Genomic DNA, 16,247 nt, shown 5'->3' with positions numbered 1-16,247 from the left:
TTCCCCTTCCATATTAAAAAAATAAAATTATCTAAACCTTGTCAGTTCTAGCTTATGTTTCCGTTTGATTCGAGTTAACTCTAAATTAATAGTGAAACATGAAATGGACAAAATAAGTGGAAAAAAAAATTAAGTGCATCTAAAACTGAGAACAGGTTATCCTGAAGAGACAGGAATCTAGACCAAGCTACCCAGTCATGGTGTCCAAGCCTTTCAAGAAGCAGCTTGACGAGACCTTCAGATCAATTAACTGCTTTCTTCAAAAGGAGTTAGAAGGAATGAAATATCCTTGACTCATTTAAAGCTTTTTGTTTATTTTCAGCATCTTTAAATTGGGGAAAATCTAATGAAAGGAAGCTAGTTCAGACATAGGAAAGTTTCTGTTGAAAGAGAGAGAATGATTTATTAAGTTTAGAAAACCAGCAGATTTTCAAATCACTAATCACTAATAACTACAATCACTAACAGTTGTGCATTTTGGAACTAGCACTATGCTGTACATTTTAATTCACAGCAGGTGGAGTGCAGACCTTCCTCCTAGTGTTAAACATAGAGCATCAGGGTTATAATGAATTATAGTATACTATGAATTTAAATCCTACAAAATGCAAGAGCACAGACCACCTCCATATATCATCTTTTTCTAGACTTGCACATTAAAAAAAAAATTACCTTGTAACATCAGCCGGAAAATTGATTTTTTTTTTAAGGAGTCAGTTATGAGAGAGAAAACTTAAACTGTAGTTCTCAGTAGTTAGTTCTCTGTCCTATTTAGTTGTTAATTGTAGAAGATATTGTGCTTAGATTTTTCAAAGGGCATTTTATATTTCTCTTTAAAAATATCTTATTCTTCAGGGAGCAAACCATTTTGGGCCAATCTTTCAGATGTCACAAAACAGCAAAACACTTAATTAAGTCCCATGCACAATCATCTACAGTATAAACAGCCTGACTTGAAAGTGGGTCTTGTCATATTAGTTTACTGGACAAACGTTCCAAATACATCTACAACTTAAACATATGACATTCATACTGTGTATGTATACAGTTGTTTTGGGTTTTAAAGAAAATGTAATATGAAAAAATATTGTGCAACTCAACGATATTAAAAGTTCACCAGACTTAGGACTGGGACACTGATGTACTGTAGCATTAGTTCAGGTTAGGAATTTTTTTTTATATTATTTGTTGCTAGTCAGTATCAACTAATATATGATCTTTTAATTCACAGGTAATGTGATTAGTAGATGAACATATTTACAACATATATACAGATATACAGAATGAGATGCAGTTTCTAGTTTTGAAGAGAAAAGGAAATAGTGAGCAAGTTTTCTTAACAAATATTATAAAAAAACAATACTAATGAAAACACACCTTCACTTGACAGTGCCAAATAAAAATAAAAACTTTAAAACTGTGGGCGATGGGCCAGATTAAGAGAGAATTCACAGGAAAACAAATTCTATCCCCACTCTGAGCTTCAGGATTATTGTCCAAATACTGGTGATGAGGATGGACTCCGTAATTTAGGCAAACAGAATAAAATTGCCACAAAACAACATTCCATCCAAATTACTGGCCTAGAAAAGCTTTAACCTTTTAATTTATGTAATTGAGCATGAGCATACGGCATAATTAGCCCTCCTACACACTAATTAACACTTTAATAAAGAAAAACAAGAAATACACAACCTAGATATCCAATCTCGATGTCCCACTTCCATTTGTACCTAGAGTCAGATTCCCCTGCTGTCTACATTCCAAGGACTAATTTTAACTTACAAATTTGTTCTAGAATAGTGGTCTTTAATCTTAGCAAGGGAGAACCCCAGTTTTGGACACTGATTAAACAGAATCAAAGATCAGATGCCAGTACCTGTTTAATAGCTAATACACTACACATTTCGGAAACATTGCACCAAGATATTAATACTCTAATATTTTTTACCGATTTACTAAACTAAAAAAAAACGCACCCATGGTGGTCAATTTTCAACAAGACAATTTCTGTTTTAATTGTTCCAGCTTTCTCTCCTGTAAACAAAAGTATCCAAAAGATGAATGGAAATTATGGGATACAGTGTGACAATCTGACAGAGTCTTCCTTAAACTTTATAAGAAAAAACATAGTGATGTTTTGTAAAGGAAAAATCCACCAGATTTTTAACATAACATTGTTTGAAGTCTGAAAAAGCTATGAGAGGCTATTAAAAGCCTCAGAGCCTGCGCCAATCAACAGGCGGGTGTATTCAGACATTTTCAACATGTCTCTGGCCCAAGCCGTAGTCCCCACCTGCTTCAAGACAGCCACCATTATCCCAATACCAAAGAAAACCACAGTGACATGTCTTAATGACTACCGACCAGTGGCACTAACACCTGTCATCATGAAGTGCTTCGAGAGGCTGGTAATGAAGCACATTAAGGACACCATCCCAGTTGGACCCGTACCAGTTTGCCTACTGATCCAACAGATCCACAGATGACGCAATCTCCATTGCCACACACACGGCCCTATCCCATCTGGACAAAAAGAACACATACACAAGACTACTATTCATCGACTTCAGCTCAGCTTTTAACACTATCATCCCAGAGAAACTAGTCAAGAAACTCAGTGCACTGGGTAACAACACCACCCTCTGAAACTGGATTTGGGACTTTCTGACAGGCAGACCTCAGGCTGTCAGGCTTGGAAACCACACCTCCGGCACACTAACTCTGAACACTGGGGTCCCCCAGGGGTGTGTGCTTAGTCCATTGCTCTACTCCCTCTATACCCACGACTGTAAGGCCAAACACAACACCAACTCCATCATCAAGTTTGCCGATGACACCACAGTTGTAGGTCCGATCACAGACAATGATGAGAGGGCCTACAGGGAGGAGGTGAATCTCCTTACAACATGGTGTGATGACAACAACCTCACCCTCAACGTCAGCAAAACCAAGGTGCTCCTTGGTGTCCATATCACCAAGGACCTCACATGGTCTCTCAACACCACCTGTCTGATCAAGAAAGCGCAACAGAGCCTGTACTTCCTAAGACGGTTGAAGAAGGCTAAGATATGTCCCCAGATCCTCACTAACTTTTACAGATGCACTTCAGAAAGCACACTGACAGGCTGCATCACAGTGTGGTATGGCAACTGCAGTGCTGCTGACCGCAAAGCCCTACAGCGGGTGGTGAAAACTGCCCAGTCCATCACTGGGGTTACCCTCCCATCTATCCAGGATATTTATGACAGACGGTGCTTGAGGAAAGCTCTAAGCATAATCAAAGACCCCACACACCCCAGCTATAGACTTTATGATCTGCTACCATCTGGAAAATGGTACCAGAGCATTCGGGCCCGGACTACCAGACTCAGAGACAGTTTTTACCCCCGCACTATCAAACTGTTAAATTCCCAGCCACTGTTAAATTCTCACCTCACCTCTCACATATGTTCTGAACCTCACAGTGCCTTCTTCCTTTCTTTCTTTCTTACCAAAAACCCAAACACACTTTGAAAATCTACCTCTACCATACATGTCAAAAGCTCACTCCCCATAATTTCTATCCCTTTATTTTATTCTGTTGATGCATATTTTTGCACATAACCTGTTACCTTTTTGTTGTTTTGCACATTAACGGTTGTTGTTTTTTTGCACACTGCCTGTTGTCTCCGTCTTTCTTTTGCTACACAATTGTATTGCTGTTGTTTTTTCCTCTTTGTACTACTTATGTCCGAGAGCTAGCTAAATAGCATTTCGTTATACCATATACCATGTATATGAGTGTAATGACAATAAACCTGAAACTTGAAATCAGCTCCTAATCATAAATCATAATCTCACTGCCAGAATATAGACTGTTTTGTGTTTATTAAATAATTAAATACTTATGTTCGCTTTTGGCTCTGAACCTGACATACATTTAATTATGTTAATTACAGCTTGTTATGATGCACTGTCTTTCAGTAAACTGACATGGTTTTGTAGCCTATATAAAGGTGTGCTTTGACAACATAATACTGCATTCAACTAACATGATATTGAATCAACTCTAAATCAAGTCAAATCAGGTACTTTCTGACATAAAAAACATGAAAGCTAAAAACGAGTTGGCCATTTGGTCCATCTAGTCCATTTGGTAGAGTAATTGTTAGCAAATTGATCTGAAGATCTCATCCAAGACATTTCCCCGAGACAAGTAATGGAAAAATAATTATTTATTATAAACTTACACCATGCAGTACAGTATACAATATCTTGGAATTGGACAATTGGAATTACACATATTGTATATTGTAAGAAATGAATATATTAATGAGGGTTTTAACGATGTTTTGATGCAGGGCTAACATGCCCAATAGGCAATTTTAAAATTAAAGAAATCCTTCTGAAATGTTGTTTTTGACTAGTTTTGAAGAGTTGGATATTGTTAAAACAGCTTTGTTCCTTTTTAAAAAATCATTACTTGTATACACACAAAATCAACTGTGTAAAACCTACAGAGAAAAGAAAGTAATTTTTTCTTCACCAATTCAGTCTGAAATCTCAACTACTGACAAGAACTAACATAACTAACTAAAGGCAGCCACATGTTTATAGAGAGGTGGTTTATAGAAAAACTGGAAAGACTCTATTCGGTGACTCTATGTAGGATTTAATTTTCACAATTTAACCATTTCTCCCTTCTAAAGAATAATCAAAGCAAGGATAAAACTCAAGAACAAACCTACTGTTTGTAACTAGCTTTTAGGTACAGTGTAATGCACTATTAAACATCTTAAAGGCCTTGCATCAGAATGCAGGACATAGGGTGAACATTGGAATGGTGGTCACTGGATCAACATCCTACTCAAACATGCTATACAAAAATTGACCAAGATCATTCCTTTTGTTAGGGAAGAAAGATTTGGTGGCCAAATGCATAAAAACATGGGTTTTCCCCAATCAAGATCACTGCCTTGCTTTAGCTCGGACCAGGTACTGTACAGTATGTCATATATTCAGTCATGAAATTAATGTTCAATACTTTTGTTATAGAACGTAACCTACTGTACATTTTTGTCCCATATATTCTTTAATGTAGATAGAAATGTTAACAAAAAGTTACTAATACACCATTTCCTGTTCCTGCAAAACTGACAAGAAAGAACTTAGCCAGTGGAATATTTCAAAGTTGACTGTTTCACAATAGCAATAGCATGAATCAAACATAGAACATGACATATTGCTTTTGACGAGTTTTATGCTATTGTGCTGCTAAAATGTAAAGTAGATTAAATATTACTAGGACTTTTTTCCCCCATAAGGAGAACAAATAAAGTCTCTGATGTAATAAAGTCATCTCATCCGCACAAGATAAAATACCAAAGGCAAAGTTGTTGAAAAGAGTGATTGTGTATCAGGGCCTATACCACTGCTTCCTTCTAAGAAACTGTAGGCTGGTAAGGAACTTCCAGGCAATGTGTAAACTCCACAGACCACAGCCCTCAACCCTCTATCTACCATTTTGGAATCATTATCAGCAGCACATTCCTGTGGCCTCCTGGATCATTATCTATAATTCCCCCTGATGGATACAAGATGTTCATTTGTAGAAGTTCTACTACGTAATCACAATAAATAGCAATGTACACAATTAACTCAATCCTTAGGGAACATAGAAGCATCTATGTCTAGCAAGAGAACCTACCAGTCCCTCTGGTATAGATATGTTTCTTGAGGTCACCAGACAAATTTAGCTCAGTACTTCTATATAAAAAAGGTTTTCAAACAAAAAACCCTTTAATTCAGAAAAGGAAAAATCACAGCCTTTGTAGGAACTAGTTTGCTCTTTCAAAGGGGAAAATTCTGCCATTTATTCAAATGTTAACTCAAGGTTTTTGAAATGAAATAAATACCATAAGTTACATGAAAAGACCTCAAAAACAAAACTTCGGCACAAGTTAAAGTTGCATGCTATGAAAATTAATTTAGTACAGATGTCTGATAATGTTCAATTAAAACAGCTCCTGAAAGCACACAGGACTGAATGCACTGGCAATCACAGAAAGACATAATACGTCTTTTAAACCTGCATTACTAAAATTTACCCAATTTTTCAGTTTAGGTCTACAGTTGAGCTTTCAGAAAATACAGATTACATTCTCCAAAAAAAGAATCTTAAATCAGAATTACCTTCCACGTAAAGTGAAGTTTTCATTTATTTGCATGGCCTGTCATAGGCATGGAGAGATGAGGGCTGTGCAAATACTCTAATCACACACATTTCTATGTCTAGAAAATCAACTAAAAGAAGTTTAAAACCATGAATTGAATTCTAACTCAAGTGATATGGGTTTTAATTTCCCTGGATTTAAAAGAACAATTTTGCATGGCAACAGTGGGGTCTACAGCTCTTCTAGACCCTGCTACATGACAGTTCTAGAAATCCAAGCACTGCAGTAATCTGGCTAGCCTTTTTAAGACGTACATAAGAAGTGCTGCCCATGGGAATCGCATCATCTTGTAATAACAGGACACACCAAACACACCCAGTTCCACATGGCAGTAGGGAAGATAAGGATGATCAAGTGAAAATGGAAACATACAGTTATAACGATAAAGCACAATTATTTGAAACTTTCGAAAGAAATTCCATCTTACAGACCCACCTGTTTTCACCCATCATAAAGGTTAACAATTCACGCTTTCTCCACACTCATATACAGACACATAATAAACAGTTTTGTTCTGAATCACCCCAGCATATGCTAGGCAGCTCAATGTCTAATTGTTTCGCCACATTGCAGGCATCTTCATGAAAATGCTTAGTGAAGCTACAAGTCCTGCCACGACAAGGCACTAATAAAATTCAGTCAGCTTGCATTTGGGGTCTCAGAAAGGATTCACACAGAGCTCCATCTTTGGCAGTTCACAGAGATGGCCTCTAGCTTGACTTTTTTCTGTGTTATAGTAAAAACAGATCACAACTGAGAAAAGGGTTGTGAAACAAGATGTGTTTATACTTGGCCTGGAAACCATGCCCATTCAGCTGCAATTGATTTCCTGTATGGCAAGATGCAGGGGCCACTCAGCTGTCCAGGAAGGCTGCAAAGGCCCCATGCCATTGCTGAGATCAGGAAGCTTTGTTTAGGTATTTTTCCTTTGCCAGGATAAACAGAAGCCCTGGAGAGCTTTTATACTCTGAGATGACCTGGCTCAGGAAGCCAAACTGCTATCAGCACAGGCCTACCTCTCCAGTCTTCTGTCTTATTAGACCCATTGACTTCTGAACTAGTGACTTTTCCTACAAACAATGAGGTATTTGGTTCCTTTGGAAAATAGAGGACTATGAGCTATAAAGCAGGAGCACAGTGTAAATTTTACAAAATCTAACTGGTACCTATAATTTGAATAGTAAACTATGATCCAATAAACATTTATGCAATGCAATTTAACTCTTTAACAAACTCCCACACAAAGTACAGTACTCAAAATTGATTAAGCTATGTCCATAATTAAAAAAGCCACAGAATCACAGAATGATTGCTCTAAGATCAAAACCCCACTAGCAAAGTAGCAAATTAATTAAAAAATGTTATGAGGGCAATAACTAATAATAAACTGGTACTACAGTAAATGCCACAGAATTATCCTGTGTAATTTGCTCTAGATGAGGACATCTACGAAGCAAATAATTGGTCTCCTTTAGTGCCAACAACTGCAAATTCAACAAATTCTGTCCATTTGCATGAATGCGACAGCTACCGTATATGCTTGAATTCTGCACATACTATGAGTTTCAGGTTCCTAAGAGCTAATTTAATGATAAATTGAGTATTGCATTATAAGTTAATTACAAGTTATTTTTAAAACTTTTTACTTCTCATACTTCTTGGATTCAGAATCCAAAGATTCATCCATGCAGAAGGCCTCTTATTCCTTGAGTCTATTCTGGAAGTACAGTGTACAAGGCAGAACTACGCCCCGGATGAGATGTAAATCCCTCACACTATGCATACAGATGCTTTATACAGGATCAATTCAGTGATGCCAATTCACATAACCAGAATTCCTTTGGAAGTTGGTAGGAACCCCAGTTGCCAGGAGAACTCCACACCCCAAGCTACAGTACCCTCCACTGGAATCGAACCCAGAATGCACAAGAGTTGTGAAGCTGCAGTGCTGCGGTGATTGATGGCAGCTTGACTGACCACACAAGCTAATTTGCTGCCCTTCTTGCAAGCTTATGCTGACACGACAACTCAGCAACAGAATCAAGTCCTCATGCTGTTTGTGTAACAAAGACTTTCTTGCAAGATGAGAATATAAAGGTAACAAATGGGAGGATGATGATGACCCCTTTGGTGATGAGAATGTGACAGTTACGTAGGCAACTGTTGTCTGAACTATAGCACAGCATGCAGCACAGAAGTACAGTTTCCATTTCTTCAAAACAATGGCCACACACACTTCTGGCCTGTGATGTTCAGAGTAAAAAACTCCTGCTGATATATGCATTAATGACAAATATTAATGAATTTGTCATCAACAGGTTGATCAATAAGCGGTCTGAAACATTTACAGTACCTGTATCAATAAAGTATCAGCAAAACGGCCACAAAAATTTACCAAAAGCTGTATTTTTTCTGATAACTGTGAATTTGTTGCAGTTATGAGTGTTATGTTTCTTCTGATGCTCAATGGATAAAACAAGTGCTTTGTGTACATGTTGAACTTTTTTGGAATCCAGGTCTCCATTTTGTCAAATTTGTAAACATTTTATGAATATACTCCTGTTTGCAACCACTAGAACATTGCTGAAAAGACCTGTTTAGAGAAACTAGGACAATAAAAAAAACTACAAGATTTCAAAGAAGGATGACAGTAAGCCATGGCAAAATTAGCTGTACTTGAAGTTCCCCATCTGCAGTCATACACATACACTGCAGACTTGAAATATTTGTGCAGCTCAACAATAAATGTATCTATGCATTTAATGCACGAACATGTTAACATATTTTTAGCAAAAAAACACTTTAACGTTTTAGTAACTTTTGGTTTTGAACAACACTAGGGCTGTAAATTAAGATTAATATTACATTGTAACCACCTCCTGGGATCCTCCTGATCTTGTCATGGTGGAGCAGCTTCAGTATCCCAGGGAGCCTTAGAGCTACGTTGTCGGGGGCTTCGTAGTGATGGTAGGGTTACCCTTGGCAAACTGGTCTAAGGTGACAAAACCAGATTAAGAATGATCCAAACTAAAAAGGCTGAGAACTTTGCCTAGATCTGGGACACCAGGACCCACCCCTGGAGCCAGTTCTGGAGACACTTGCTGAGGAAAGGGAAGTCTGGGCCACCCTGCTCAGCCTGTTAACACCGCAACCCTCACTAGGAGGAAGCGGTTAGAAAATGAGAGGAGTGTGGGCATGTTTGTGTGTGTCCTGCGACGGATTGGTGTACCATCCAAATCATATCCTGCTTTCTACACATTGCTTGCAAGGATAGGTCCCAGCTCCCCTGCGACCCTGTTCTGGATTACAATGCAAGTGGGATGCCCTTATTTGTCCCTGAAGATGACTGATACATGCAGTTTCAAGGAATGATATTTGACCTCTTTAGGCCTCAGTGAAGACAACAGCAGACCAATGGAGGAAGCTTTATGGTTGTTGTACAAAAAGAAGTGCAATTCATGCCAGATGGTGCTCTGTAACAAATGGCAGATTCACCTCTAGAGAAAAGACCACAGAACAGCCTCATATTTCCACAGACAACTGTGAACCTTCATTTAAAATAATACAACAGCAATTTGCATCTTTAATTTGCCACAGGAGTTGGACCAGTCCACTATTAGTGGTATTGTAAATGTTTGGTTAAGTTTAAGTGATCTCTTGTGGATAATTCCAACAGCATTCTAATGTCAGTGCAATATAAGCTATTGTTCTTTAGCCATTGCTATGGCTTTCTCTAGTATGAGAGTCACAGAACATTGAATTACGCCATGACTAACAAGATGTCAAGATACTGTACAAGGAAAGGAAGGAAATTAACAAAGAATGCATCATAACAAAATTCTCTGGCAGACCATAAAAGGCAATCTCCTTCCGGCAGTAACTACTGTGTTGTGGAAGTGAGGTATGTAATGCCTCACCCCAGATAATTACTGTGCGTGCCAGCATATCAAAACCAAGTTGTTACAAAGATAAAAAGCAGGAATGAACAAAGATCTTAATTTTCTACAAATCATTGCTTTAGATGTGATTGCCTCAATTATCCTTCAGCACATGAAATAATGCTGAATAATCCCAATTAAAATAAACACAGCGCACAACAAATTGCAAAGATTTATTTTATATTTATTCTTGAGCTTTGTATTCCTAAATAAGATGGCCAGCTATTTACTAAATGAGTACAGCTGCTTCATGACTGTGTGAAAACCGTGTGGCTGCTTATGTTTAATAATAATTGTGAGTATGCAGAGGAATATCCATTCACTCTAGCATGGATATTTAGAGAGCTACAGTATGACATATGATCACACAGGTGCTATAAAAAGAATAAAAATCTTGTTTTAGTTATCTCAAAAAGACACTTAATTTTCTTTTACCATTCATATAAAATATTTTGGCAGCCAAAGGATTTGCGATTGAAAACTAAAAAACTTGAGAAAGTAAGAATAATTTTGATCTGCTCTATTTCACCTGTATTAGTAGTCCTTTTTAAATGGGTTTACAGTTTTATTTAGCTTCTTTTGTAGGATTTCAAACCAACATCCATACATGCAGGCAGCATGGTAGTGCAGTGGTTAGGCTTTGCTTCCTCACAGCTCTGAAGTCCAAGATTCAGTTACTTGAGTGCTATCTGAAAGGAGTTTGCGTGCCCGCATTCACATGCAATTTCTCAGTTTCCTCCCACAGTCCAAAGACACATTGATGTTTAATTGGCTCGTGAGTGAGCGTGTGCATACCGCTGTTGGTGTCTGTCTGTGCCCTGCAATGAACTGGCATCCCATCCAGTGGGTGTCCTGCCTTACATCCATTGCTTTGGTCTTCTTGACATATCTGAATATAAAACCATTTTATAATTTAAATAATTTTCAAATTTCTAAACAGTTGCTCAGATGCTTTGTAGGACATTCCTGAATACAAAAAAAAAATGTGTATTCCTTCATTTATATAATTGTACAAATACTAAGTAAACAAATTTATTCAGCAAGATGATCTATACAATGTATGGAAACAATGGGGAAAAATTATTCTTGCATACACAGGTGTAGAAAAAACGCAGACTGTGAATAATCAATACTGCTAAATCACAATATACCATACGTACAGTATGTGACCTCATACAAAATAGTTTAGAGCTATAGTCATCACATTTCACAAAAGGATATTACTTTCCTGGAATTATTTAAAAGAAAAGCTTTTAAAATAATTCTTGGTCTCAGAGGAACATCATACACAGGTTAAATTAACACAATTTTTGGTCTTGAAGTTATTAAGTTAAAAAGTCATTAAAAGTATGGTGCTGTTAAAAGTTCATTTTTGACTTCAACAGAATATGGGATCACAAACAGAAATGGGAGAGACATGGGTTTAGAAATACAGTATGTCATGCCAAAAGTCATGAATAACTGCAACCAACCAACTTGGCCAAATTGCTGAAGCCAACAATTAGGGATCAATAAAGAAGATGGACAAGATTTGGGGACTGATGAGCTAATCGTTAAAAAATGGGACGGTAATATAATATGAACTCACTGTTATGCTGCTGTCACTATCTGTACAGAACATTCAATTTAGGTTCTGAAATTTATTCTCTCCATCCCCTCTTCAATGGCAGACAGTTGAAATGGGTAAATCCAGCAAGTGTGGACAGATGAAAATGTGGCTAGAGCTCAGAAAAAAAGTAATTGTGCTAACTGCTTTAAAAAACTGATCTTGGCTTAAAGGCAAAAAGCAGTAAAGCAGGTACACAACAAAGAAAATAAAATGAGAGAAAGTTATCACATGTAACTTATATTAACTAATTTCTATCAAAATTAATATTTAAAAATAAAATAAGAAATAAATAAAATATTTAAATAAAAAAATAATGAAAAACCTGTCCAGTTCAAAAACAGATTTGTAAACAAGACTGTGATTTCACTATGGGACAAAAGGAGGTTTCCTACAATTCACTTTCAAGAACTGTTCTATATATTTAATCCATTGCATTTTTGAGATAAGGATAATAGGATTTTCCCCAAAGAACAGATTGCAACAGTAATGACTCTAGAGATTTACACTGCACAACTTAGTCCCTATCATAATATTTACCCTAACTTGAGAAATATTCAATATATGCTTTTCAGGCCTTCTGTGAACCAATACACAGTTAGGTGCTTTCCTTTGATACAGTTTTCTTTAATTATTTAAACAGAACCTTGAATTAGTTACACAAGGGCAGATAGAGATATACGCCTCATATATTACTTTGTCTGATCCCAGATACTCTGTAACTTCACAGAAGTACTCTCACCTGGCCAAGGGTATTTTGGTCTAGTTTTATGAAGTGAAAAAAATAAAGAAAAGCATTGAGTGCACTAAAATTCTGTTTGCTTCTAGTTTGTTATGTATCTATAACATCCTGCAATTAAAGTGCAATATTCTGAAAATGGAGGCAATAAGGGCAAGCAAACAATATAGAGTACCTTTCACACAGGCGTGTCACTCATTACTCCCAATACGTGCTCATAAGCTCTCTTGCCAATATATTGAAGCGATGGATGCAGCACCTAATGCCTTCTGAATAAGTTTCCACATATAGTTTTAAAAATCAATATAAAACTATCCAATTAGAAAGGATTACTTTTCTCAGAATGAGACAATTCATAAATTTTGGTGAAAGCAGAGTTTGTACATACTTCAGATTCTACACCGTAGGCCCCACATGAGCTTCAGGCTTGAAATAAGACTTAGGTTGTAAACAGAACTTGTCATAAATTATGAACAAAACCTTGAAGTGATAAATGCCACTGTCAAAACTGTTTCTCTAAGCTCCAGGGTCTTACATTACACAGTAACACAAAACTTCAAGCATAATTTAAGTGCCAAACAAAACACCTGCCACGCTGTATCCTTGCAATTAAAGAGTCTTCTCCAAAGACAAAGCAACTGTCTGACAATTTAACATTCAACACTCCTTAATTCAGAAACAAGCCTCTCTGGCTCCAGTGTATTTATGGAATGCACACATTAAAAAAAATGGATATTACCATTAACATGATATATTGTATATACTGTAGCAGGAGGCTGAGTCTACACACATCCAATTTTTTTCCTTATTGCCTTTCTAGCATCATTATTTGTCGGTGTTGAAATGTCCTCCTTCTCTTTTTAAAATAATGTAACATCACTGTATTTCAGTGCTAGAAAAAAAATGCACAAGAATGACCATGTAATCATTATGAAAAAGAAGTTATTTTCCTGAAGAAAAGTAAAGCACTGCACTGACATGTGGACAAAGCTGAATACAAACTCTGCTTTTACTTTAGTTTGCCTTAATCATAGCATCTTGCATATTTTATTGTGAAAGGTGTCATTTGTTCTGGAATTTTGCACTTCCGCAACAGTTTTTTTTTTAAATGAAGCCTTAGTTAATGCTGTAAATTGTTTACAGTACCAGTAAAAATTGGTCTAGGTTGATTAAACCTCTCGTAGCAGAATATATACTGTATACAGTATATTACATGGGGAAGCAATCAAACTTGTGAAGAAGAAAACCCCAAAATCCCCTGAACAATTCTTAAAGATCTTTACCACAGCTTCTTCTTAAGACACCCCCTACCCCCAGCCCGCCTTCTATTTCACATCATTAGCATGGCTGCATGTTCTGGTTTCCTCCTGCTTCCCAGAGAAATGCAGGCTAGTGTCACTGGAGTCTATCCGTGTGCGTCTGGTATCTCGCCCAGGGTGTGGTTCAAAATTGAGCCCTGTGCTTCTGGGATGGGTTATGGCTTTAGCCCTCACCAGGAATAAGCAACTTCCTAATCATAGATGCATAGATAGACCAAGGCACTAGACACAAAGGCCTTGAATTCTATCTGTATCTTGTAAATTATTGAATTTGCTTAAATTATACATTTACACAGACAACATGAAAAGGAACATACTCATTGGGCTATTTCATAAATACTGTTGATACATAAAGCCAGGAATGCAAGGTTAAAATGTAGCTGTGAGACGTTCTACTTTCAATGCATCTTTAGAGAAAGGTAGTGCATTAAAAGTACGCCCTCTTACAGTAACTGGAGATTTCCTGATCTTGAGCTACAGGATTATGATGAAAATGTCCCACCAAAGAAAACCCCAAGGTAAATAAAATGGCCAGTAGAGATTAAAAGCACTAAACCTAACAAATAAACCTAAAAAATAACAATTGTGTCTAGTTATTCAGCCAAAAGAATAAACAGCTCTGATGTAATTATATATTTTTTATTTGGTTGATAAGACTTTGTGCTTATTTATTCAGCTTGGTATTTTACCGTATCAAACGGAGTGGTTCAATGGACACTCCTTGTGGAAGACTTTCAGACAGTCTGAAAGGATTCAATCAATAACAATCCGAAAAGATAAAAAAAAGTCAGACTTGCAAGTACTGCACCCATATTTAAAAGGTACAGGTAATATTATACAACTAATTTTGTCTGGAAGGTTTGCCTTCCTCTATGTTTTATAAACACATTTTAAAATAAGTAAAAAAAGAATCTTCAAAACGTTTAATAAATGATAATTCATTGCTCTCCCTGAGAGACGAACAATATTCAGAATACGGTAGACAGAGGCAACTTAGAATTGCCTAGGTTTGCTTTCAAACGATATGTGATTTTTGTATGCAATACTAAATAATTCTACCCACTTCATGGTACATCGCACATCGGACGGTATAGCCCCCACCCCCGCTAAATTTTATTGGACATTTAATTCTCCAGAATCCAATATATAAAGTGAAACATCCAAATACCGAAGTTCTTTAAAGATTACATCCTCTTATGTATACCTTACCTGAAACCAATAGTTATATGTATGCTGTCATTAAATCGACGCCAACAAGATGACATCTAAGCTTCATGTCTGAACAAGAAAAAGCTGACGTATCCAAGGTTTCAGACTTGTTAGCAATTTAAAGTTGCATTAGCAATCGAGTTAAACCAGCCACGACAGAGGAACGTGTTAACAAGACCTCAACTTCACAGCTTTTTTGGGGGGCTGAAACCTGAATGCCAATCAGATTTCTAAATAAAGTACACTGGCATAACTAAAACGAAATATATTTTTATTTTTTTTAAGTAGGTTTGGTAGGCGAGTCATTATTTTGGCATATATTATTCTTAGCAGGTGGTAGCCGCTGTCCATCAGTTGCTTGCATAATTCCGCGGTATGATTGGCTTATATTTTAAAACCACAAAGAAACAGACAGAAAAGTAATAAAAATAATAATTATTGACATGCTTACCGGAGTTTTCAACGATGCACGATATCCGGTAGTGATTTCTGCATTAATTTCTGAACAACGCAAGTCCAGATGGGTCAATTACGTCCAGTGTGGAGCCGTCCTAAATCAAACTGCACAATTCCTGTCTTCCGACGCTACTCCTCAAAACAAACCGTCTTTGACTGCCACAGAAAAAAAAAAGCTATTGAGGAAAGGTCTAGTTTTAGCTACTCTGGAAAACAGCCAAGAGAGCAGTCTGCGTTCAACAACTGGAGAACTAAACACTGCTGCTCTACCCTAAGCCTCAACTTCAAAAAGTCTTTATGTTAGGCACGGGTATTTCTAGCCAAACAGCTGAGGATTTTCCCTTTCATGGGTCTCTGTGGTATCATTGAGTTTCATGAAAAATATTAAAAGTTACAATTGCCAAGTGTGTTCGTAGACTGCTGCCTACTACCCACACAGAACTTAACGGTACATCTGGTAGAATGAGGCTTTCTTTGTTGAAAATCGTAATAGCTCTTTTGAGAAAGCGATGTTACCACCCATTACGTTTGTTTACCTTATCATCAGGTGATAATGACAGAAACATAGTAAGTCAGTAAGGGCAAGGTCTAGTTCAGTGTGAAAATCACTTCCTTTATTCTTACTTAATAGTGTTATTGTTTTCACGTGTTGACCGCTTGAAATATATTTCCAATCAAATCTTTCAATTTAAAACATAATATTCATGCAGAAACAATTATTGTTGCTTTTTCAAAGATTAAAGATACATCAACGTTTGTATATTT

General features: G+C 36.9%; 1 protein-coding gene across 1 annotated transcript in view; it reads right to left on the bottom strand.

Annotated features, from left to right (window-relative positions):
• LOC102689302 (pleckstrin homology domain-containing family G member 1) overlaps nucleotides 1-16,031 on the bottom strand; it is a 112,688-nt gene extending 96,657 nt beyond the window's left edge. The window contains exon 1 of the mRNA XM_015348813.2: nucleotides 15,478-16,031. The gene's annotated coding sequence lies outside the window, so the exon portion shown is untranslated. The remainder of the gene's footprint in view (nucleotides 1-15,477) is intronic.
• Nucleotides 16,032-16,247: the final 216 nt, after the last annotated feature.

Source organism: Lepisosteus oculatus, chromosome 2 (genome assembly GCF_040954835.1).
Source record: "Lepisosteus oculatus isolate fLepOcu1 chromosome 2, fLepOcu1.hap2, whole genome shotgun sequence".
In the NCBI taxonomy this organism is placed as follows: domain Eukaryota; kingdom Metazoa; phylum Chordata; class Actinopteri; order Semionotiformes; family Lepisosteidae; genus Lepisosteus; species Lepisosteus oculatus.
This window is presented reverse-complemented; position numbering and strand designations above follow the sequence as displayed.